The following is a 25,772-nucleotide window of genomic DNA, read 5'->3' as shown; positions in this document are numbered from 1 at the left end:
TGTGGGTGTATGGGAGTTTAGTATGCTCATAATGGACTGGTTCTGACGAAGGTTTGTAAATCTAAGAATTATGCATGTGGACATTCTACCGCGTCGCAATAAAACCTATCTCTATAGCGTGACATTAGAATAGTATTTGATACATATCGATTACCCGGTTACGCTTTTCCCCTCCATTTTGAAATTCTTCCTCAAATTTTGGGGACTGAGGTCAATTTGCAATGACCTTGAGGCATACCATGCAACGGGAGCCCCTCGTTGGGCGCCAAACGTAACGGATAGCAGAAATTGCACCTTTCGGGGATCGAGCCCATGACCTCTTGCTCTGCAGGCTGGCTCTCAACCGTGTCGCTGTAAAACCTAGCTCCATAGCGAGACAGTATCAATGCCGCATTATGAATATCCAATTCCCCGGTTTCACTCATATAAGTAAAAGAAATCCCAAGTTACCTAAAGCAGTCGCCCACAATGCATCATACATGGCTGCGGCTACATAGTTAGATGTATGGCCAGTTGCTGTTGCCAGCTCTTCAATTTCCTCCATTACAGCCGACGGCCTCTAGAAATAATGAAGAATTCATACGAATGTTCATTCGTTGCTGAATTAAAATATGTATAAATGGTCATTAAAGTACCAATTTAACTGGTCATAAACATTTTACATTAAAAATATGCATGAAGATGCTTACAATATACTCAGGCACAATGTTAATAAATATTTCGCTGAATTCAGAGCGAAGACGGTTAAAAATGCGAAATAAAGAAAACGGTATCAAGACTGATTATAATTTGATAAGTCGAACCTCGTTTGCTCGAACTCCCAGTGATCGGCCAAGGTACTGCAAACTTCAGGAAATTCGAGCCAAGCAGTTATGCTTTCTGTTTGTACAAAAATCGGTCCTTAACATCCAGTTCGAGCCACCAAGGGAGTTCGAGCCAACGGGGTTCGACTGTACGAGATCTTATTTTCGTGGTATATCTGCTTAAATGGTAATGGATCGCTAACCTTTCCAGAGATCATGACATGATCTGTGACGCTGATTTCGTAATAGCTGACTCTGAAATAGCCCGCCGCAGCAATGCGAAGTTCATCCTTTGTACAGCCTATGTATAAAGAGAGTATAATTAACATGGCTATCTCAGATAGTGAAATAATACATAAAAAAACTTCAGCTGTAGAAATGCATAAAAAACTCATAATCATTTGTTAAATCTGCTCTACAAATGTGATGCACAGTTCATTAAAATTGCAAGCAAGCATATTTATATTAACCTATCTCTACCCTTATGTTATAAACATGTATCGCACACGACGATGTCGAAACGCACATGCATACACAACTTAGGTCTACGCTTTTGTTGATAACATATATTGCACACGACGAAGCTAAAAGGCACAGGTCTACGTGTATATATATATAAACACATCTAACAAACGAATATGTCAAAATACACTTCGACGAATTTCTAATTGGCCACCATATAAAATATGATCCTGTGCTAAATGTTTAACCAATAAAAACTTATTTTTGGTTATTTTTGTATTGTGCACACCAATCTATCGATTTAAAATGTAATAAAAAAACACGTAATCATGTACAAAATTATCCATGCGGAACGGTAGGTGCGAAAATAGCCTATGTGCTCGAGTTTCACGTGTACGGCATGGTGGTTGTCGACTATGGTGGGAATGAATTCTTCGTGGATTGTCTTTTATGAAAAACATTAAATTTGGCGAGAATGAGCATTGCAGAACGCGCTCAAGCCGTCGGAATGATTCGTGCCGCACCCCCATCAGACAGGTATGTTACACGTCGTTATAAAAGTGGACTGGGCCAGTGTTTTATTTGCTGATGAGACACGCATCACACTACGTGGGAATGACAGACGTGCTCGCGTATATCGCCGTCGGGGTGAGCGGAACAACGAGAATTGTCTTGTAGAATTGGATAACTTCGGGGGTGGTTCCATTATGCTGTGGGCTGGAGTTTCCATGCACACGATAACTCCAATTGTACCCATTCAAGGCAACATGAACGCGATGAGGTATCAAAATGACGTCATTCGGCCGGTTCTTCTACCTCATATCCGTGCTAATCGCGGTATGATGTTAGCACAGGATAACGCACCATGTCACGCGTCTAGAAGCACACAAGTATGATTGTAGCAAAGAACATGCGAACACTCCAATGGCCTGCAAAAAGTCCGGAATTAAATCCGATCGAGCACGTATGGGACCTTTTGAAGTGCAAGGTGCGTGCCCAGCCGCTGCAACCCAATCTCAGGGTGCTCACGCGTGTTATTCATCAGATTTGGGCAGCTATTCCACAACAGTATCTTCATAGATACATTATATCAATGAGGACAAGGTGCCTCGCTGTAAATGCCGCAGCAGGTGGACATACACAGTATTAAAACAAAATCAATTACGACGTGACTTGATCTTGCAGTTTTTGTTTTAATGGTGTCAATGTTAACCCTCTCTGTTAAGTTTGTTCCCGTGATCATATTACAGTGAAGTTTTCTTTTACGTATTAGGAATAAATCGTATTAACCTTATATTTTGTTTTTTTGTATTTTCCTCCGAATTCTTTTCCTAAAATATGATATAAACTAGGTTGCTAATTAGAAATTCGTCGTAGGGTATAACTTGCATATTCAACCCAGGTATACGTTTATATTTAATGGCAAACGCCGATGCCCCAACACACACGCTTACTTAGGCTATGTTTGAAAAAACTCTGCAAGATGTTATACATGTACCTACAGTGTGTGTATACCACGTTATAAATTACGTCATAAATACTACGTCGGAAGGCAGCATTTTGCTTCGAATGATGACTTAAATCAAAGATAACTTCTTTTTCTTCACCATTTTAAATTAAACAAAGGGCAGTCTATGCCGCTTACAGAGCCCCACATTTGTTTTAATACCCGAGTTTGATTAAATGATTAGTTTCCTCAAACACTTTGACTAACCTCTTTCCAAAATAAAGTTTTGACAGTGCTTTGTGAAAAGGTTTTAAGAAGCTCTAACTCTTGTAAAATACCAAAGGCAGTGCTATGTAAGCGTCGTTGACTATTTCATTTAATAAAATACATAAATAATAAAGTTATCTTTGTTTAAAGTCTTAATTTGAAGCAAAATATTGCTTTCCGACGTTTTTATTTTAGGTAATTATCATGTGGTATATATACATTATGTACCTATATCATTCCCAGCATCAGCCACGAATCTATCCCCGAACATTGTCGGACCGGCAATCACCCAGACGTAGCGAGAACCGTACATCTTCTGGTGGTATGCCTTTGCAAAGTTGAAAGAACTATGATTAAACCATATTGATATATTAATTAATTTGCATTTTGTCGGAAAATAGCTCTGCGAGCTATTGTTGTTATTTATGTATATCCGACATGAAATGAATTATCTTGTATCCTGTATCCTGTATGACCTACCGCGAGTTTTAATATATGAACCCATCAAAACAAATTTCACGTTTAAAACGTAACAACTCATGTGTGATCTTTAGGAATTGACAAAACTACTTAACCCATCGTTTTTTGGAGAAAAAGTAAGGGGTACGTTGAACAACGAATATAATTACGGTTAAAAATGCGAGTTATTCTGATATTTTAATTGTGTCTTACTTTTGCGGGCAAATTTTAAAGTGGAAATGTAGTATGCTTGTTTCAATGCATATATAGAGCAATTTGCATGTGTTTTCGATGAAATTTAAATATTTTGTGAAGTCTTTTAGCATGAAAGAAAAGAAATTATGGTGCATTATACGATAGCGGGGTTTTGCACCTTCATCGGAAATGAGTTTTTTTCAGTTAATTGATTAAAACCTTGTCTTGTGGCAATATTTAGATCGCTAATTAATTATTTCTCGCTTCAAATGTCACCATAAAAAAGTTTTCACGCACCTTTCAAGAAATAATGCTTCACTATCCTCAGAACTATTTAAAGACCGATTTGACTATTAACATAATCTAAATCACTGCGCGCATATCCATGATAACCACGAGTTATCACATATCCATACGCATTTATTTTCAATACGCACAAAAGTGTTCCAGCAAAAAAATACAGAAAAAGCATCTTCCATAGCCGCTCGTGCAAGATAGGTTCATCCAAACCCTCGCGTAGGGTGTTTTTCGGAAACTCGGTAAACCTCGTTTACGCAAAACACCCTACTCTCGGGTCGGGATGAACATATCTTACAAGAGTGGCCACATATATTTATAAACAAAGATATTTCATCTTACCTATAACGTGCGTATAAATATGAACAAAGTGGAGCTATCTCCCCTATACCGTATCTATAAATAAAGTGTCGAATATACCTCACAGAAGAACTTTCTCGCGTCGTTGGTCAATACAGCCATCATAAATATCCGGACATCATATTGCTGAAAGACATGTTTAAAGAGTTTAGCATTACTAATTTCATATGTTGTGTATCGGGGACGAACAGATGGTAAAATCCCCGCCAAATGCCCCCGCACCCAGGGACTCTAGGTAAGGCCCATTCCCCGCTATATTTTGCGCGAAGACAAAACCAACGCAATCACCCGGCACTGCGGGGCCACCTGAAAGGTAAAAACACGGCCCATTACCCGGCTATCCCCCCGGACCTAGGGGGGGGGGGCGTGGTTACAATTGACTGGTGCATTAATTTAAGATGTATAAAGGATTTGATAACAAACTATTGACGAGATTAAAAAAGCAGGTTTTGAGTTTTTGTGGGACAATAAACCTGATAAGATTAAAAGAAATATAATGTCAAAACTATGAATATGGAGGTCTAAAATTGAGATAAGAAAATATTTATGCACGCAAAAACTAAAAAAATATGGAAACGATCTTATTTTTGAATCCAATCTAGACCAACACGAAATTAAACAAATTTCTAAAGAAAATTCCTTTTTTAACGACGTATTGATGTCGTGAGTAAATATTAAAAATAATCACGATGAAAATAATAAAAATACTATAAGCAAAATGATGATATGGAATAACAAATTACTTAAGGAAAAAGGTCGCACCTTGTTTAATAAAGAATGGTATCAGAAGGGTATTAAGCTATTTGAACACATTTACGATTATAGAGCAAAGACCTACTACAAGTTTGATGAACTTAGATTTCTGTATGACATTAATAAACAAGATTTTCTTAAATATCTAAACACTTGTTAATTCAATACCAGAATCATTAAAAACGAAAGTTATGTCTGAAACGATTAACCAAATACCACCAGATAAATTAACTGATAAATTACTGAAATCAAAACAACCTAAAAAAATCCTTTATTCATTACAGCAAAGAGATATTTTAAAACCGTCGTCAGAAAGTAAATACCGAACTTTATTTCCAAGTTTAAATGACGACAAAAATGGAAGTCAATTAACAGGCAAACATATATTACTACAATAGACACGTGTCTGCGCAGTTTTCAGTATAATTTGTTATTAAGAAAGATACCGACAAATAAATATCTTTATAAATGTATAATAAAATCAACACCTCTAAGTAGCATAGAAACAGAAACAATAGAGCACGTATTCTGGGACTGTCAGAAGATACAACCTTTATGGGATGAACTTAAAGCTGCAGTCTCACAGATATACCGTTTTTATATTTTTTGTCTTGGAAAGAGCAAATTTTTGCGTAATATCTGCAAACCAATGATAAAAGACTGCTGACAAAAGATCAGATCGTAGATTTTCATATTTCCGTTCGAAAATTAATGATTTATGGACTAAACCGTTAGTAACGGTTTAAGGAAAATGCATAAAACATCAATTTTTGAACTTAAATACTTAAATCTGCAATTAATTTTTTGTCAGCAGTCTTATATAACTGGTTTCCAAGGATCTTCGCAAAAAATGGCTCATTCCAAGACAAAAAAAAAAGTTAAAAAAAGTTGCCAAAACGTTCAATCTGTGAGAGTGCAGCTTTAAAAGTCATCTATATAGCTTCGCAATCAATACATATTATGATAACAAAACAAGAAGCATGCGTAGGCATTAAGGGAAATGGAAAATACACAGTCATATGTAATTTCTTAATTGTGTTAATGAAATTTTATATCTATGAAATATAAAAACACTGTACCGACTTTCAACTCATACAAACAGTATTTGATATTGAGAAAAAGAATTGAATTGCAAATCGCACTGTTAAACGATAAATATGGTACCAACGAGAAGAAATGGCAAATTTAAACCTCGATCCTTAGATAGAAGTCACAGCAAATTCAGCACCCTAGTAAAACGTATATAATACGGTCATAAATTACTCATTATAACCAGTATTTGATTCAATACTCAATTGCGCCAAAAAAATCAAATTTTTATAACAAAAATTGATTAGTATTACCTTTCCACCTTTAAATATGTATAACTTACTACAATACTTAGCTTGTAAAATCCATTAGGGGAAAAAACTTGAGAGATAGGAAGAATGTGTACGTGTGAGTGGATGCGTGTGTGTTTGTGTGCGTTTGTGTGTAGGCGTGCGTGTGTGTGGGCGGGGGAGGGGGGGGGGGGGCTAATAAATAAATAAAAAACATATAATTGTTATAATGCTATTCTTGCCTTAATTTATGTGTATTGTTTTGTACTCTGTGTAAAAATAATAAATGAAAAAAAACCCGAACATTTTCTGTTATGCATTGAGGCTATTAAAGAAATGGTAAAAGATTGCTGTATGTACTTACAGTATTAAATTGTTTGATGCAACGCAGTTCACATAACCACCTATTTCGTGGAAGGACATATTAACAGCCTTTAACTACGCTCACTTAGCCCATTCTTAATTATTAAGATTTTAATTCAGGTCATCTAACTATAACATATTGAACACTTTTGTCGATTTATCTTTAAATTAGATGGCACAATGCACCAGTCAAGTGTTACCTGCAGGTCCGGGTGTATACCGGGGATAGCCACGGAAATGTGCCGTGTTTTTACCATCCAGGTGGCCCCGCAGTGCCGGGTTTAATGCGGTGGTTTTGTCTTTGCGCCAAAAAATAGCGGGGAATGGGTCTTACCTTGGGTCCCTGGGGTGCGGGGCATTTGACAGGTTTTTACCTGCAGTTCGTCCCCGCAGGGCGTGGATTTTACCCGGGCTTGGCTGGACTGAAAGTCAAAGTCCACGCTATTACCCGAACCTGGGGTGGGGGCGTGGTTACAATTGACTGGTGCATTAGCGTCTGTTCTAAACTCACCTTAAAGCGGAAGACTATGTCCTTGTAGTCTGTCGTTTCTGTAATCACGGCGGTAGAAACCAGTGACATGTTCCGACTCAATAGGAGACTGTGGAACCTGGTGATTTGCTGAAATATGCAAATAACTTTTAATATCTTGCAAGGAAATGACGTCATATGTTTTGTCATCATAAGTTCCCTAGAGCATTCTATTCTTCATGAAATCCGATGATTTACGGAAACTAACGAGGTTCAACTGTGACGTTAACGACTTCATACATATAAGGTATCTCGACTTTTCTAGGTGGTCCATAGCGGCTGATTATGTTTTTATGTGTTAAGATAGTGAAATTTTGTTTATTGCGGTCGGACATTTAAGTTTTTCTCCGTTGAAAATGGACCCAAAGGTTCTTATTTCAGCGGGTACTGATCATTTTAACGTTGAAATCAGACTCCGGCTGTTGATAAAAGAATATTGAAATTTTGACCAAGTCTGTTCTTAAACGATGTAGCTAATCGGATCACTTGCAATTTATAACTGACCAATAGAGTGATTGAAGTCAATAATGTATGACCATAATATTAAGGTCATAATTAAACGTTAAAAACTGACAACAATATTCGATATAAATGTTAATTTCAAATGATTAGCATTTTTGTAGTTTCTAGGATTGCAACGGTAATAAATTAGTGTTACCCTACATGTTCGCAAGGTGAAACAAATGTTTGCTAAACCAATGACCAGACCTATGATGATACAGGGCTAGGATTCAATATTGATCTTATCCGTAGACATGCCTCAGTGATTTCATTCAGCTTATAGGTCAGCTAAATATACAGGCCAATCAAAACACTTAGTTTCTAAGATTTAAATTTAAGTTCAAGTTGCTTATTGAATACGTAATATAGAAATTTAAAAGGGACTCGCTCTTGTTTTGTAAATTGCAATTTTTTTAAAACGAAATACAGTGTGTTAAAACATTAGGAGTGTTTAAACTAAGATGCTGACAGCTAAAACTCTTCAGCAAATGTTGATATTTGCCCAAATATTGTCCTTTAAAGCGGCACTCTCACAGATTCACCATTTTAACAACTTTTTTTATTTTTTGTCTTGGAAAGGGCAAATTTTTGCGTAATTATCAACAAACCAATGATAAAAGATTGCTGACAAAAAATTAGATCGTAGATTTTCATATTTCCGTTCGAAAATTAATGTTTTATGGCTTAAATGAACGGTTTAAGAAAAATGCATAAAATATCAATTTTTGAAGTTATATATAAAAATCTTCGATATGATTTTTTCTCAGCAGTCTTATATAACTGGTTTCCATGGATTTTGGCAAAAATTGGCTCGTTCCAAGACATAAAATAAAAAAAAATTGTCAAAACGTTTAATCTGTGAGAGTGCAGCTTTAAGACCATAATTCCCAATAGTGTCTGCAATTCCGATATCATAATGTAAAATAATGATAAAATAAGTGTTTTCAGATGCATTACCGGGAAAACTAATTTCTCTTCCCAAAACATGATCGAGTCCCTTTAGATTTTTGAGGCTGATTAACTTAAATTTTGGTGAATACAATAACATAATTACTTCACACAAAAACTCTTTGACAACTTTGAAAATATTCAAACTTAAAATGTTATAGCTGTTGTAAATCAAACTTAACCTGGAGTTTTATTCAATATGCAACTTAAGTGAACCTACTGGTCGTGCATCATTGACTCCATTAACTATATTGATCTATTTATCATTAACCAGTAATCCGATTAGCTACATCGTACTTAGATCCAATTAAGACAAGTACTGAATACCAGCCTTGAGAAATAGTTTGTTATGTTGATGGATGGAACTTAATGAACTACAATCAAACCTCTATGAATTCAGGTTCGCAGTTTATTATTTTCTTTCGAGAGGTTGTTTTAAGCACGTAATGTACTCACTAAGTCCTGCTGGTGCTTACAGGAAAACCCCCCATATATTTTCGAAAGATTTAGCACACTTCATTACTATATTGGCCGTTCGATTATACTAGTCAATACGCTATGCTTTGAATTAGTTAATGCTTATAAAAAATAATCGGCTTATCTTATGATTTTATAGTCGAAATATATCAAAGCAATTTTAGTACATTATTAAAGTTGATAATTCCTGGAATTAAATGTGGAAATTATACTTTGTCCAATGGAATGGAAGATTTTTTTCAAAATGTTCATACTTTAATTTCAGTTAATCAAAATGAAGATTGTAATCAGGACATAAATCTGATAAATAGACGCGGAACCTTGTACGTTGTCGTTAAGTGATTACGATAGATTCTTTTGAAACATCATAGCGATTATAACATTACGCGAGAAATGATCCAGTCTTACATGGACCATCTGCAAAATTGCTTAATTCGTTAATATATCTCGATCATTTTAACAGATAATATTATTAGTGGAATTCTTTCTTAGATAATATATCGTTGAGGAAAGAAAATGGAAAGCTTTATATTTCCAGGCAATATTTTAGGCCACAAATAGCTTTGGCGGAGCAAAGTGTATATATATGGAAATAATGAATTAACGTTGAGGCTTTTTTAGTCTTTTGCAATTATTCGGTAAAATGTTAGTGACACTCTTATTTAAAACCAAAACATTCACATGTATAACAAACATACATTTTGAGTGATGAAACTTTAACTACTTACTAAATAATGCATTTATGGAAAAAAATACCGATGACACGATTGTAACCGTGTATTTTATAGCTAAAAACACAAAATTATCAAATGATTGGTGAGTGCTAAAAGATTTACTATCGTGTCATAAGGCATAAATAATGTTTTTTCTGCACCTTTCTTTCAAATTAAACTCGTAATCTTTCATATGAACCATTGTTGTCAACATTTATTCCAGCTTTTTGGTATATTAAATAAATTGTATTAATTACGGTAAATCTTATTTGGGAGTAAGAGTGCATGTTGAAATTTCTATGCACAGAATCCAATAAATTTTGGATTAACCCTCGCTCATTCAAACGCTGTTTTTAGAAACGAATAATCATTGTGAACTTTCTTTTTCGTAACACGTACATAAAACAAATAACCAGAAAAGAGAGTTATACTGCCAAAAGGCAACCATATTTATCGTTCGTGAATTGTTTCGGGTTATCCACTTCATTTTCGAAAAAATATTTAGCTATCTAGTTAATATTTGCGAAACTTTTTTGGTAAAATAAATATCAAAAGGAAGTTAAAATCTTTACTTACCGATTCAAGTTGCTATGCCCATAGGAGCGAATATACCGATTCCAGGGGTGTTCAAAACTTAACTTACCTATACAAACAGATCCATAGTGCACCAATCAATTGTAACCACGGCCCTCCCAAGTCTGGGGAATAGCGGGGACTTTGACTTTCGGTCCAGCCTACCCCGGCTAAAATCCCCGCCCTGCGGGGACGAACAGATGGTAAATTCCCCGCCAAATGCCCCCGCACCCCAGGGGCCCTAGGTTTAGCCCATTCCCCGTTATATTTTTGCGATGACAAAACCACCGCATTTACCCGGCACTGTGGGGTCACCTGGGAGGTAAAACACGGCCCATTTCACCGGCTATCCCCAGTATACACCCGAACCTGGGGGGGGGGGGGGCGTGGTTACAATTGACTGGTGCATAGAAGTGGGAGTGTCGTGACTCTCCGCCATCCAAAGTAACCCAGCCTAGCTATACGGTAATCTGTGTAATCTGGCGTATCGGTGACTATGGTATTCAAAACAGAACTTACCGATTCAAACACATCCCCAGCAGTGGCAAGTTAACCGACTTTCCGCCATCCAAAGTAATCCATCATGGAGATACGGAGCGGATTTAAAACCTGTGTTATCTGAGTATCAGTGACTATGGTATTCAAAACTGAACTTACCAATTCAAACACATCCCCAGCAGTGGCAAGTGTACCGACTATCCACCATCCTAAGTAATCCATCATAGCGACACGTATAATGGTTTAACACCTATGTAATCCGGGGTATCAGTGACTATGATATATAAAACTGAACTTACCGATTCAAACACATCCCCAGCAGTGGCAAGTGTACCGACTCTCCACCATCCTAAGTAATCCATCATAGCGACACGTATAATGGTTTAACACCTATGTAATCCGGGGTATCAGTGACTATGATATATAAAACTGAACTTACCGATTCAAACAGCTCCCCAGCAGTGGCGAGTGTACCGACTCTCCGCCATCCAAAGTAATCCATCATGGCAATACGGAGGGGATTTAAAACCTGTGTTATCTGCGGGATCATGAACATTGTGGTGTATAGACTGCTGTCTGTCATCCCCGCATTGGTTCCACCATATCCGACCTGGAAAATGATAAATTGTACAGCCCATATCCAACTTAAACGCGAGTAGACACCAGATTGTACCAAAGTTTGCAAAAACAGTATTTCCTAGAATTATCAATACGAGCTAGTATGCGACCAATAATTCATTATTTTTCATGTTTAAAATTCGAAGTTGTCGCTGTCAAAGCTGAGTTTACCCGTTTAGAAAATAACACATAATGGTTTTCCTTGTCTATGGTGTGTATATTTAGCATGTACATATTACATGATTTGTAAAGTTATATAAGCTGATGCTGTTTTTGAAAAAAATACTGGTATTTACATGGTGGGCAGACCCAGTAAATTATCGAATTGGAAAAATACACAAAATCTTCGAAAGATGCATGTGTCGTAAGCTATGTGATACATCAGTCAGGTAGATTCCATGCGTTGTACATAATGATAATAATTTTAAGTGTTTTTTGTTAACCGGACATATAATTAAAATCTATAGGAAAAAAGTAAAATACCTCGATGATATTAAAATGGGGAGCAATAAGCCCGGTGATTGCAAAACTGCCTGAGAACCCTGGACCAATAACAGCAACCTTTGGCGGGTCTTCCGTTAATAGCTCCATCATCACCTTTGCTCCATTGCCAACGCCGAACTGTAGATGCAAAAACACATGATACAACTTATATACAATGGATAAATATATATATATCAGCTCATTAGTATGTTTTGGTATGTTATGTATGTTTGTTTTTCTTGCCGGAAAATTCAGCACAAATATAAATGAAAGTTTTCAGTTTTGATTTTATAATGCTTTCATGTTTCCATTTACTTAAAGATTGCCTATCTGCAATTTCATTTGCTGAAAATGGAGGTTGTGTTCTGAATTGAATTTATAAGGAAAAGTTAGCTATAAACATGTGAAATATGATTTTCCCTTTGACAACGTTTAAAAGGCCTAGTTTAAGAAATGTTTGGCATGATGATCCCCTGCTGTGCATCCCCTGTTAAATGCACTGGTGTCACAGTAGGGGCCAATTTCCTGTGTATTTGTTTATTGGCTCAAGGTCATAAAAGGTTGACTATTTCTATGATAGAACTTGAACTGCACAGCAGGATACCCAGATCAGAGATCTGATAGACAGCACAATGCAATAAAGATAAATATCAATACACAGAAGTTGTGTACTATACACAGTTTTAGGAGGGGTGGGGGAGGGGTCACTTATAGAAGGTTTAAACTAGGCCTTTAAGATCTCAGTCGATTTACAAAGTTGAAGAAACAAAAAAACGGTAAACGGACATTTGCCCCCCCGGACATTTGCCCCCCGGATGTTTGCCCCCCTTTTGGACCATGGCGGACATTTGCCCCCCCGCCGTTTTCTTGAGGGCGGACATTTGCCCCCCCTCCATTTTCGGGTAAATTCAATTCAATGCAGCAGTTTATTGGCATAACATAATTATACAATTACACTTCTAGCCATCTAGTTTAAATAATATATAAATTGTCACCTCGATCAATGAGTCAATAATTACAAAACGATTATTTCTTAATCCATAACAATATCCATGTACTGTTAATGTATACTAAATATGTTATTGTTTTATTGTTTCAGATCTGTCAGATCGCAGACCGGTGGCCTCATCTTCCGACGCACTCAACCAAGGTTCGAGCCAGCCACTTGGAACGTCAACACAGCCACTTTGAACGACGAGGCCAGGACCAACAACGTGTGTGAAGCCTGGAACAATGGGTTCCGGTGTCTCGTCGGCCACGTCAATCCCTCGCTAATATATTTTTAATATCTTGGTATAAACTTATAAAACCAGGGGCAAATGTCCGCCCCCTTGAAAACGGCGGGGGGGGCAAATGTCCGCCCCCTCGAAAACGGCGGGGGGGGGGGGGGGGGCAAATGTCCGCCCCCTCGAAAACGGCGGGGGGGGCAAATGTCCGCCATGGTCCAAAAGGGGGGCAAACATCCGGGGGGGCAAACATCCGGGGGGGCAAATGTCCTAGAATCCAAAAAAACAAACCTTTCTAATAGCTATTGTGACGTTTGTACATATTTCAGATTATTGAAGTTATAAACGACAGAAATCCTTAAATGAAACGAGCTTCAGGATGTCTGCAATTTGGGTGCATAATATATGCAAATATAAAATAAAGTTTTCAGTTTTGATTTATAATGCTTTCATGATTCCATTTCTGCAGAAGTCGAGTTAAACGACAACATATATAAAATCAATAAACTAGCATAGCTTTTTAATTACTTTAAATGCAGATATCATTGGTGGCATCTGATGTTGTGTGTTTCCTTATAAGAAAACTCAAAAATGATCAAAGTCCTCCATATAAACAAGCAAACAGGAATGAATCCCACGTTAAAGGGCCCCCGCACTTTTGGGGCGTAACTTACGAAAATGTTGGCTTCTCAAATATTGAATGGTTCATTCTTATTTCGTGCAGTGGATTTTTTTATAAGGGCGAAAACTATATTTTCTAAGACAGTTTTCAAATATAATACGATCTTACACTGAAATCAACAAATATTCTCTATTTATCATATGCTTTCCGGTGGTATATCAATGAAATAAAAATGACGGCTTCAACGAGCGAAATAACATATTGATAGTTTTCACTGTTTTGAAATCTTAGCTCACATTAACCTCTTAATCCAACATCAGTGCGCAGAGAGACCAATTTCTCGAAACTTCTTAAGTTTAACAAGCTTAAGTAGACAAAAATATACTTATATGTGATTTTGGTGAATAAAATATTGATTATTGTGATAATCATATAGGTAATTTTTATTTAAAGTCTTATAGCTCTTGAAGAAGTTAATATTACGCCAATGAAAGACAAAGAAAAATAGCGAGCTTAGCTTAATCCAGTTATAAGGGACTTAAGAAGTTTCGAGATATTGGGGCCAGGGCTGGGACATAATTTCAGCGACGTCATTTCCGAAATGGCGTAACATTCGCTTACAATTTGGCGCGCTTTAATGAAAATTCACAATTAAATGTCATTTTATATGCTTTTAAGGTATACAATGAACAGACAAATGTTGGTTTCAGTGAAAGATCGCTTTATAAATATCACCTCATAAAACACCAAAAGTGAATATTTCGCCACTCATAAAATAATAAACTCTTTGTGCTCAAACGGTGATATATAATTCCATCTTACATTAAAATAAATAATCATCCTCTATTTGTTGTTCACGAGTTAAGATGCATATTGCGATCTTATACTGAATCAATATTTGTGTAATTCACTCGTGGCTGCGCCACTCATAAAACGTTTGGTGCTCACTCGGTGAAATTTATTACTGTTCACGAGGTGAGATATATATTGCGATCTTAAACGGAATTAAGATTGGTTTTCTTTTTAATATATGCATAAAATTGTTATTCACCGACATTTAACAGCATATAATGAACGAACATCTTACCGTTGCCGTTGCATTAAAATGAACAATTACCTGCATGTCTTTCATAACAATATCAAGCTCATAGTTGTCCAAAATCCCGGAGTGGTTGTTGATTTCTTGCAGTATGTGAGGAATTAATGTGGGGAAAAAGCTTGACCACCGAAAGTAAATGGGCAGCTCCGTTATTTCTAAAACTCCCGCCAAATATATTTTAGTCTTACACTCGTACATGATAAGGTTTAAAAACAATCCAAACACTATAAAGTGTGGTCTTAAGGCGAACATGTTGGTAGAAGATAAGGTCCAGAGTTATCGCGTTATTTGGTCTCCTGTCTATACAAGTAAGATTTTATATCTAATGGAGGCTTGCTTCCGAGCAGCCTTTTGTAGTCGGCGTCTTTGAAGACGAGTGATATTGGGTTCGATAAGACGTTGTTTTACAATCTTATTTAATGCAAGAGCAGACATTTATATGTACATTATTTTCAAATTGGTTTCTTCATTTGACTTGTGATATATTCTTCTACACGTGTGGAATATTTTGATTTGTTTGTATTTTAATGGTGCAATCCTTGACCCAAATTTAAACATTATATAGAACGATGCAATGCGGTTATTTTGGCCAAGGACTGCATCATTAAAATACAAGCGAATCTAAAATACTTCGCACGTAGAAAATCAGAAAATGACAAACTTTAATAGGCTAGAAATACTTTTATATCTTTCCTGTCAAAACTGTTATTTATAAATTAACGTCGCTTACTTGTTTGTTTACATCGATTGTAACCCGTGGTGACAAATGTGAGAACCCCTTTAAAGTCACGTGATTAATCACCTTGACTAAATCGGGTGCCAAATTTCGCGATACCATTTTCAGCGATATATTAAGCGAGTATAAACACATACAATACATAATCAGGGCGGATCCAGGAATCGGAAGTTAGCTAAGAGACGTACATGTAGCCATTTGATTTGCGCCGCTCCCTCAGAACCGGAATGCATTTGGTTCAAAGTGTTGACAGGGGTGTTTGTGGGTAATCCCCCAAATGTTTTTTAACAACTTCGAGTCTGAAATGATGCTTTTGGACGTTCTTTGTTTTCTCGTATAATAATGAAATAAACAATAAACATGGAAGCTTTTATGGTGTCTGCTAGTGATCCCTTTGAAGTCACGTGATTCCACACTCTGACTTAATCGGTTGCCAAGTTTCGCTGTGCTTTTTCATTATATACTAAACCAATTTCAACACATAGAAAAACTCTACAGTACCATACAGTTCATCGGCTCAACCCCAAAAATCAAACAATAGGTCCCATATAAATTTGTTTCGATGAGAACAAATAAATACGAATGTATCCCAAAACTCACTGTGTGTAACATGCTGTGAATAAGGCTCGAACATGATTGAACTTCGAAATTAAACTTTAAATTCATGGGGTTTGTTGTGATGCAGCTGTCTTTTATAGATATTATTGTGGGAACAAATATCTACTCATTGGAATAATACTTACTCTTCAATACGATAACGGTTTTAAAATGATGGTAAAGGAGGTTAGCACTTGGTTCAAGAGATTTGTGACTTAGTGCTTAAGGCTTGTCACAGGTGCTGGCATGTGCTATAGATGTTTGAAGGTATTCGGAAGCGACTTCTCATTGCAATGTATGTGGTGTACACTTGGTAGTGATTAAAAGACTATTGGCTACTTCCCGTTTTTTAGGCTTTGAAGATAACTGGTTAGTGATTTTAAAAACGTTGTGAACATACTGGATCTACTTTTTTGTTTACATTTTCACCGCATTGTATGTAATCCGGATGTAGTCACTCATTCGGAACTCCTCGGCCATTTTTTTTTTCAAAAACAACCTCGGATGTATGCAGGTACATCAGTTGAAGTAGTTCGTAAAATTTTGAATTATATCATTAATTAAATGTAGTGTTTTAGAGTTGTATTTATTGATCTAAGTTTAAATTGATTGCCATTGAATTGTATTATTGCAAACATAATTAAGAATCCCAAGAGTAATGTCACAAAGTTTAACTGTTAAATAAAATTACGACGCGATCTACTTGCAGCGGACTTAAACGTACCACTTTTGAGTATGTAAACCGTCCAAATACATCCGAGGTTGTTTTCGAAAAAATGGCCGAGGAGTTCCGGATGGTAGTCACTTTATCGATTACATAGTGGTTACATTCTACCAATTCTTGTTTTTTTTCATAAGGAACCCTTTTTTTCTAACCTAGTTCAAACTGTTAAGGACATATGTGGTAATTTCTCAACATGGTTTATATTGTGTTGAGTGTCGTCAAGCACTTGAAATCAGTTTATTTTTTATGCAAATTGGTCAATCGTCTATCGAATATGTAGGAAGTTTATTCAGTAGTTTGTGACCTTATCGACACATTCGGAGCACCTCGGCCATTTTCCATTGAAAATAACCTAGGATGTATTTGGACGGTTTACAATGTCAACGTTGCAAGAAGGTCGCGTAATTATTTTAATTAGAAATTACACTTTATGATATGGTAACCTTAATTATTTATAAAATCATACAACTCACTGGCAATCAATTTTAACTAAGTTATACAAAAACACGTTAAAACACTACAACTAACTTAATTATACTATTATTTTACGAGCTAATTCAACTAATGAACCGTCATACATCCCAAGATGTTTTTATGGAAAATGCCCAAAGTGTTTCCGAATGGTATATACGTTCAAGGTATGACGTCACCATTGCGTCATATGTACTTCCGTTGTGTGGAAAAAATGTTTTTATGACTGATAGACATGTTTTCACATTCAAAACAAAAAAAAATCATTATTCTTAAAACTTTTATACCTTGAGTATCTATTATTGCTTGATTTATCATTTAGAATAGAGATTTAAGCATAAACTGCTGCCCTATAGTTGAAAGGTCATTACGGAAGAACTGTCATAGCGGACTGTGCAATTTTTAGAGTTTGTTTTTAAGTGGAGAGATTTTTCTTAGGAATAACCTGACCCCCCCCCCCCTTTTATTGGCTTAAAAGGTAATTTTAAGCTTGTACTTTAAGAATATATATGTTTATCATAGTCTGCATTCGCTCGAAATGCCTTTAAATGTTGTCTAAAAATAATCATTTCACATTGAGTTATAGAGGAAATGACAATGGTGGTGTGTAACCTCAACAATACTCAGCCGGACAGTATCAGGGTTACACACTACTAATTTGTTAATGATAAAATTAATCGCAAACGGGCGGGTCACATAACGTTATCATAATTTAATTGTTCGAACACTCTATGGATACCCTTCATATATGTGTGCATAAAACAACAAAACAATGGTGGTAAATAAAGACTCCATTCGAAACAATGAATATTTCAAACGAAATTAGAAATGTGTACAAATGCATTTGGCGTCGTAGCAGTGGGCGTGGCCGGCGGAAATACAATCGGTCAAAGAACCATTAGTATACAGGTACTCGCAGTCCGCTTTAACTGTGCAACCTGGAAAAAATTAAATTAATGAAACGAAATTTAAAATGTGTACAAATGCAATTGGCGTCATAGAAGCGGGCGTGGCCGATGGAAATACGTTGTCAACATGAATGAAAATTGCTGTCAACATGACAACATAAATGAAATTGAAATTGGTGTCGACATGAATGAAAATTGGTGTCAACATGAATGAAAATTGGTGTCAACATGAATGAAAATTGCTGTCAACATGAATGAAAATTGCTGTCGACATGAATGAAAATTGCTGTCAACATGAATGAAAATTGGTGTCGACATGAATGAAAATTGCTGTCAACATGAATGAAAATTGGTGTCAACATGAATGAAAATTGCTGTCAACATGAATGAAAATTGCTGTCAACATGACAACATAAATGAAATTGAAATTGCTGTCAACATGAATGAAAATTGCTGTCAACATGAATGAAATTGCTGTCAACATGAATGAAATGGAAATTTGTGCCAACATGAATGAAAATTGGTGTCAACATGAATAGATATTTGTGCCAACATGAATGAAAATTGCTGTCAGCATGAATGGAAATTTCTGTCAACATGAATGGAAATTGGTGTCAACGTGAATGGAAATTGGTGTCAACATGAATGAAATGGAAATTGGTGTCAACATGAATGAAAATTGTTGTCAACATGAATGGAAATTCCTTTCAACATGAATGGAAATTCCTGTCAACATCAACGGAAATTGGTATCAACATGAATGAAAATTGGTGACAACATGAATGGAAAGTGGTGTCAACATGAATGAAAATTGATGTCAACATAAATGGAAATTGGTGTCAACCTGAATGGAAATTGGTGTCAACATGAATGACAATTGATGTCAACTTCAATGGAAATGGTGTCAACATGAATGGAAATTGGTGTCAACATGAATGGAAATTGGTGTCAACATGAATGGAAATTGGTGTCAACATGATATGAAATTGGTGTCAACATGAATGAAATTAGTGTCAGCATGAATGGAAATTGGTGTCAACGTGAATGGAAATTGGTGTCAACATGAATGGAAATTGGTGTCAACATGAATGGAAATTGGTGTCAACATAAAATGAAATTGGTGTCAACATGAATGAAATTAGTGTCAGCATGAATGAAAATTGCTGTCAACATGAATCAAATTTGCTGTCAACATGAATGACATGGAAATTGTTGTCATCATGAATGGAAATTGGTGTCAACTTTGAATGGAAATTGCTGTCCACATGAATGGAAACTGCTGTCCACATGAATGGAATATTGTGTCAACATGAATGGAAATTGGTGTCAACATATGGAAATTATTGTCCACGTAAACTGAAATCGTTGACAACATATGAAAACTCCTGTCGACCTTAAAATTTGTTGTCGACATGAGTGGAAGTTCTTGTCAACATGAAAGGAAATTGTTTTTTTACATTTCACACATTATACGACTGATATGATTTTGAGCTGCTTTAGTAACTATTATTATGTTATAACTTTTATCAATCATATTCATAAATACAGAAACAATTTGTGTCAATATTGTCATATATATAAGAAACGGTCATACCAGGATGAATATCTGTATTTTAGATTTATAAATTGTTTTTCCACAATAAACACTAATATTTGTACTGTATGTATACGTACTATATACAATCGAACTACACGTGCACGTTCTGGGTACCGTTGTTGTACAAATGACTTCCCAACCAGGGTTACACATCGTGTTCGAGCAATCAGCTACACTTGTACAGGTCTCGGCCTTGTATTCTCCTACAATGTATTAAGGTGTACATGATTCATCCTCGGCACCCCAATGTATTCATTACATATATGATATCCTTGGCAAGTCGGCTGTAACAGTCCCGTACTAATGAATAATTAATAAAGTTAAATCCAGCTGCTTGATTGGTCGAATGAGACACACCTCATGCAGTACGGAAATGGCCTAACAGTTACGGAGGATATCTCGGTTTTGAATCATCCAATGAGATCGCGACTTTCAAATTGCTTTGAGCAGGAAATCAAAGTGTGTCAAATTTTCTTAAAGCTCTTTACCAAGAAGATTTCTTCGTTTGTTATCGGTTATTTCAATGGTCAGAAAATGTTTATGATTATTCAAGCTTTACCATTTTTTCTGCCAGTTTTTTTCTCTCAGAGTATCATATATGTTATACCCTGGGGTGCCGATGACGTATACGGTCATGTTGCCCATAGCATAAACTAGTGTCTTGTTCTGACTTTGAGACACAGACTCAGAAAATTAAATGTTTAAACGTCATTGTTAAAGCATTTGTTAAGCATGGTATTGGCAACATAAATGGCTAATTTAATCCTTATTGCTCTTCTAAAAACATCTGTTCACTAAAATGAAGATCAGGCCCCATTATTAAGAAATTACTTAAGTTAAATCTCAATCTCATTCTCAACTCGGTTTAACACATAAAATAAAAAAGTTTAAAATAATTATATATTTTTTCACACGTTTTAAAACCACATTCCGTCATTGAAAAGGTTGATTAAAACCATGGGTATAGATGCCGAGGTAAAAAAGAACTTAAGTACAATTCACTGTTTTTTAACAATAACTTAAGAATACCTTTTGCTCTAGAAAAAGTAAACATCGAAATACTGACAAAATATTTTTATCAACACATTTTACGAGAAAATGAATCTTTAAAAAAGAATAAAAATGCAATATATTTAATCATACTTTAATGTGGTAAAACGAGTTGAGAAAGCGCTAGATATTTAATTAGATATTAATGTGATAATGGGGACTGCACTTTTGAGTCTTTAGTCTCAGACTCAGACCCAATGTCCATATTTACTAACGTCTTGAAACTCAGACTCAGACCCAGTGCCCATATTCACTAACGTCTTGAGACTCAGACTCAGACTCAGACCCAGTGCCCATATTCACTAACGTATCGAGACTCAGACGCAGTGCCCATATTCACTATCGTCTTGAGACTTAGACTCAGACCCAGTGCCCATATTCACTAACGTATTGAGACTCAGACCCAATGCCCATATTTACTAACGTCTTGAGACTCAGACTCAGACCCAGTGCCCATATTTACTAATGTCTTGAGACTTAGACCCAGTACCCATATTCACTAACGTCTTGAGACTCAGACCCAGTGCCCATATTTACTAACGTCTTGAGAATCAGACTCAGTGCCCATATTTACTAACGTCTTGAGACTAAGACCCAGTGCCCATATTTACTAACGTCTTGAGTCTCAGACCCAGTGCCCATATTTACTAACGTCTTGAGGCTCAGACCCAGTGCCCATATTTACTAACGTCTTGAGACTCAGACCCAGTGCCCATATTCACTAACGTCTTGAGACTCAGACCCAGTGTCCATATTTACTAATGTCTTGAGTCTCAGACCCAGTGCCCATATTCACTAACGTCTTGAGACTCAGACCCAGTGCCCATATTTACTAACGTCTTGAGACTCAGACCCAGTGCCCATATTTACTAACGTCTTGAGACTCAGACCCAGTGCCCATATTCACTAACGTCTTGAGACTCAGACCCAGTGCCCATATTCACTAACGTCTTGAGACTCAGACCCAGTGCCCATATTTACTAACGTTTTGAGTCTCAGACCCAGTGCCCATATTTACTAACGTCTTGAGACTTAGACCCAGTGCCATATTCACTAACGTCTTGAGACTCAGACCCAGTGCCCATATTTACTAACGTCTTGAGACTTAGACCCAGTGCCCATATTCACTAACGTCTTGAGACTCAGACCCAGTGCCCATATTCACTAACGTCTTGAGACTCAGACTCAGAGCCGGTGCCCATATTTACTAACGTCTTGAGACTTAGACTCAGTGCCCATATTTACTAACGTCTTGAGACTCAGACTCAGACCCAGTGCCCATATTTACTAACGTCTTGAGACTCAGACTCAGACCCAGTGCCCTTATTCACTAACGTCTTGAGACTCAGACTCAGACCCAGTGCCCATATTTATTAACGTCTTGAGACTCAGACTCAGACCCAGTGCCCATATTTATTAACGTCTTGAGACTCAGACTCAGACCCGGTGCCCATATTTACTAACGTCTTGAGACTCAGACCCAATGCCCATATTTACTAACGTCTTGAGACTTAGACTCAGACCCAGTGCCCATATTCACTAACGTATTGAGACCCAGACCCAGTGCCCATCTTCATAAACGTTTTGAGACTTTGACTCAGGAAAGCAAAGGTTCATTTTTGTTGTGAAAAGTGCTATAAAAGGTGCAAAGGCGGTAAACATTGCTGAATCTGTTACAATTCATATGTGGTCATATTCACTGACGCCCCGAGTCTGAGATTGAGACTTACTACCGGAAAACTGAATAATGGATTGGTTTAGAATATTTTTTATATACAAAAGGTGTTTTTTTTATTGTAGAACAGTTTATTTGTAACAGGTACAATAACTTTTAGCATCTTGTTTCTATAATGACATGTTTGAAATAAGGCTATTTTTGCTTTAAAAGTCTCAAACAGGCTTAAGTAGCTTATTTCAGTAAGCCGAAATAATACTTCAATTAAATTTAGATAAATAAAAAAAGGTTTATTGTGATTATCTTAAAGATGATTCCCATCTAAAGTGTATAAACTCTGAAAGAAGTAAATATAACACGGACCAATCAAAATAAAAAAAATTGTGAGCTTAGCTTAATTCTGATATAAGGGGCTTAAGATCGGGGCCAGAAGTTTGAAATTGAAACTGTGCAAATGTAGAAACATCGCTGCAGTATATACAATATTTTAGCAATTTAGCTGTGCAACGGTAGAAAGATCAATACAGTATATACAGTATTTTAGCAATTTAGCCGTGCAACGGTAGAAAAATTGATACAGTATTAACATTATTTTTTAGCAATTACGCCGTGCAACGACAGAAAGATCGATACAAAGCACAAGTAGAAAAATAGGTGCAGTATAGACAATTTATTAATATCGCTTATAATAATAATAATAATAATAATAATAATAATAATAATAATAATAATAATAATAATAATAATAATAAGGTTTTATTAACTCACCACAAAACAAAGCCAAACCAAGCAATAACCCAAAGATAGCCAAGTTGGACATGATTCTCGTGAGCGCTTCTTCTTGCTGTCAGCCGTACAAGTTTATCGTTGATGAATGCCCGAATTGAAGAGCTTTACTTTTCTCGGTCTTGTAATGTCTGCACGATCTAATTAGATAATAGTTATCTATGCATGTCACAGACTGCACCTACTACGCAGTTTAAGGCATACTATACATTTTTGTAGTGAAGTTAATGATATGAGAAACATTCTGTTCGTGATTTATCTTCAATACTGCCACCTATGCTAACACATAGAGATAATAAAATATTAGTACAATCGAACCTCGTTGGCTCGAACTCACAGAGAGCGAAAATACCTCGAGCCAAGCGGGAATGCATACAATCAGTTTAAAGAAGTCGGTTCTTAACATCTAGTTCAAGCCAACGAGGAATTCGAGTCAAGCGTGTTTGAGCCAAACGTTTTCGAGTCAACTGTATAGTTTTTATAAGTCAAAGCGTCTTGACAAAAACGGCATACAAATGCCCTAAGCGATTTTTATCATTGCCATGGCGACATTGTTATGGCTGCAGGGAACGAATTTCACATAAACAACACTACCATATACATAATTAAGAGACACATTCTTAGGGAACAAGTGTGTATAAGCACAAAGACATGCTGTGATACCAATAGTGTTTATCATTTTCTTTAACTCTTTTTTTAAACATTGTCAATTTGCGTTATTAATATACTATATTCAAGGGGGGACGTATTTTCGTTTCATGCAAACATTAAGTGAGAATAATGTTTCATGGCAAACAAAATGGCGGATTTAGAACGAAAAGTACCGATTCAGGTGCCAACTTTTCCCTGGTAAGTGGACTTTTTCTTTAAATTTGGAAAAGTGTATACGTCCAGTATATGGCGAAAAACATATTCTTCCATCGACATCTTAGATTGCTATCATAAATTTAAAGATAAAAAGGTAATTGAACAGATTGTGCCTGAGGAGGCAATGTTTACAAATAAACGTGTTGAATTTATCCACATTTTTTTCGTATTTTTTTTGTGGAAAATATGCATATCCGTGCATGTTGTAACTGTGCTTTCATGTATATATTCATATTTTCTAACTTTCATGGTTATTTCTCGACTGTACAAATTTCCTGACCGATTTATTTGTTTCTTAACCACCCCCCCCCCCCCCCCCCATTTCGTTTATTACAAGCACATTACCCACATTTTGGTGAAAAGCAAACAGACTTCTGCACAATTGATCAGTCTTGAGAGGATACGTTTTTAAATCTGATCGCTAATGATCACGAGTCTTTCAGTTTGGTATGTGATGTGTATCATTTATAAAGCCAACGACTTTTTCACTTCAGGAACGGACTTGAACTTCACCATGACCCGATTTAGAAGGCGAACGAGCCTCGTGTTATACAGAAAATCACTCAAGACCGCAGTGATAAAGAAATCCGTCAATACAAGAACAAAAAATACAAGGCTGTCGCCGATGAAAAACGCGTTTGTGTTATGACAACTCCCAAAAAAGTCCCAGTATCCATCGAAATACTCGTTGTTAGATATGCGGTGTATTTTAACAATTAATAGAGAATAAAAGCATGGTTTTATCATCACAGACGATTGACAACTTCCCGTTTTTTTATGTTTTAAAGAATACTTGTTTGTGATTTTAATAACGTTCTGAACATGCTGGCTCTACCTGGTCTACTTTTTTGTTTACATTACACCGCATTGTTTGTACTCCTATACCGGATGTGGCCACTTTGTCGATAAACATAGTGGTTACGTTCAACCAATTCTTGTTTTCTTTTAAGAAACGTTACTTTTTTCTAACCTTGTTTAATGTTTAGAACACATGTTGACATTTTTTCAACTTGGTTTATACTGTGTTGAGGGTCGTGAAGCACTTGAAATCAGTTTATTTCGTATGCAAATTGGTCAGATGTCTTTCGAATATGAAGGAAGTTTATAAAGTAGTTATTGACCTTTCTACACAGCTCGGCCATTTTCCATCGAAACAACCTCGGATGGCTATGAACAGATTACAATGTCAGAAATTTTTACATTTAACTACGCTGCAAGTAGATCGCGTAGTTATTTCAATTTTGTTGTAAAACTTTATGACATGGGAATCAAACTTATTTATTAAATAATATAAATCACTGGCAATCAATTTTAACTAGGTAAAACAAAAAAAAAAACACTACAATTAA

The 25,772-nt window shown here is 36.2% G+C and overlaps 1 long non-coding RNA gene across 1 annotated transcript; it reads right to left on the bottom strand.

Moving 5' to 3' along the window:
• Positions 1-18,316: 18,316 nt before the first annotated feature.
• Positions 18,317-23,699, bottom strand: LOC128204098 (uncharacterized). The gene is made up of 3 exons (XR_008256091.1): positions 23,539-23,699; positions 20,123-20,248; positions 18,317-18,478 (listed from the first exon to the last, which is right to left on the bottom strand). It is a non-coding gene; the product is annotated as an uncharacterized LOC128204098 (long non-coding RNA).
• Positions 23,700-25,772: the final 2,073 nt, after the last annotated feature.

Source organism: Mya arenaria, chromosome 10 (genome assembly GCF_026914265.1).
Source record: "Mya arenaria isolate MELC-2E11 chromosome 10, ASM2691426v1".
NCBI classification, from domain to species: Eukaryota; Metazoa; Mollusca; class Bivalvia; order Myida; family Myidae; genus Mya; species Mya arenaria.
Note: the sequence above shows the minus strand (reverse complement) of the source record. Positions and strands in the feature narration are given on the sequence as shown.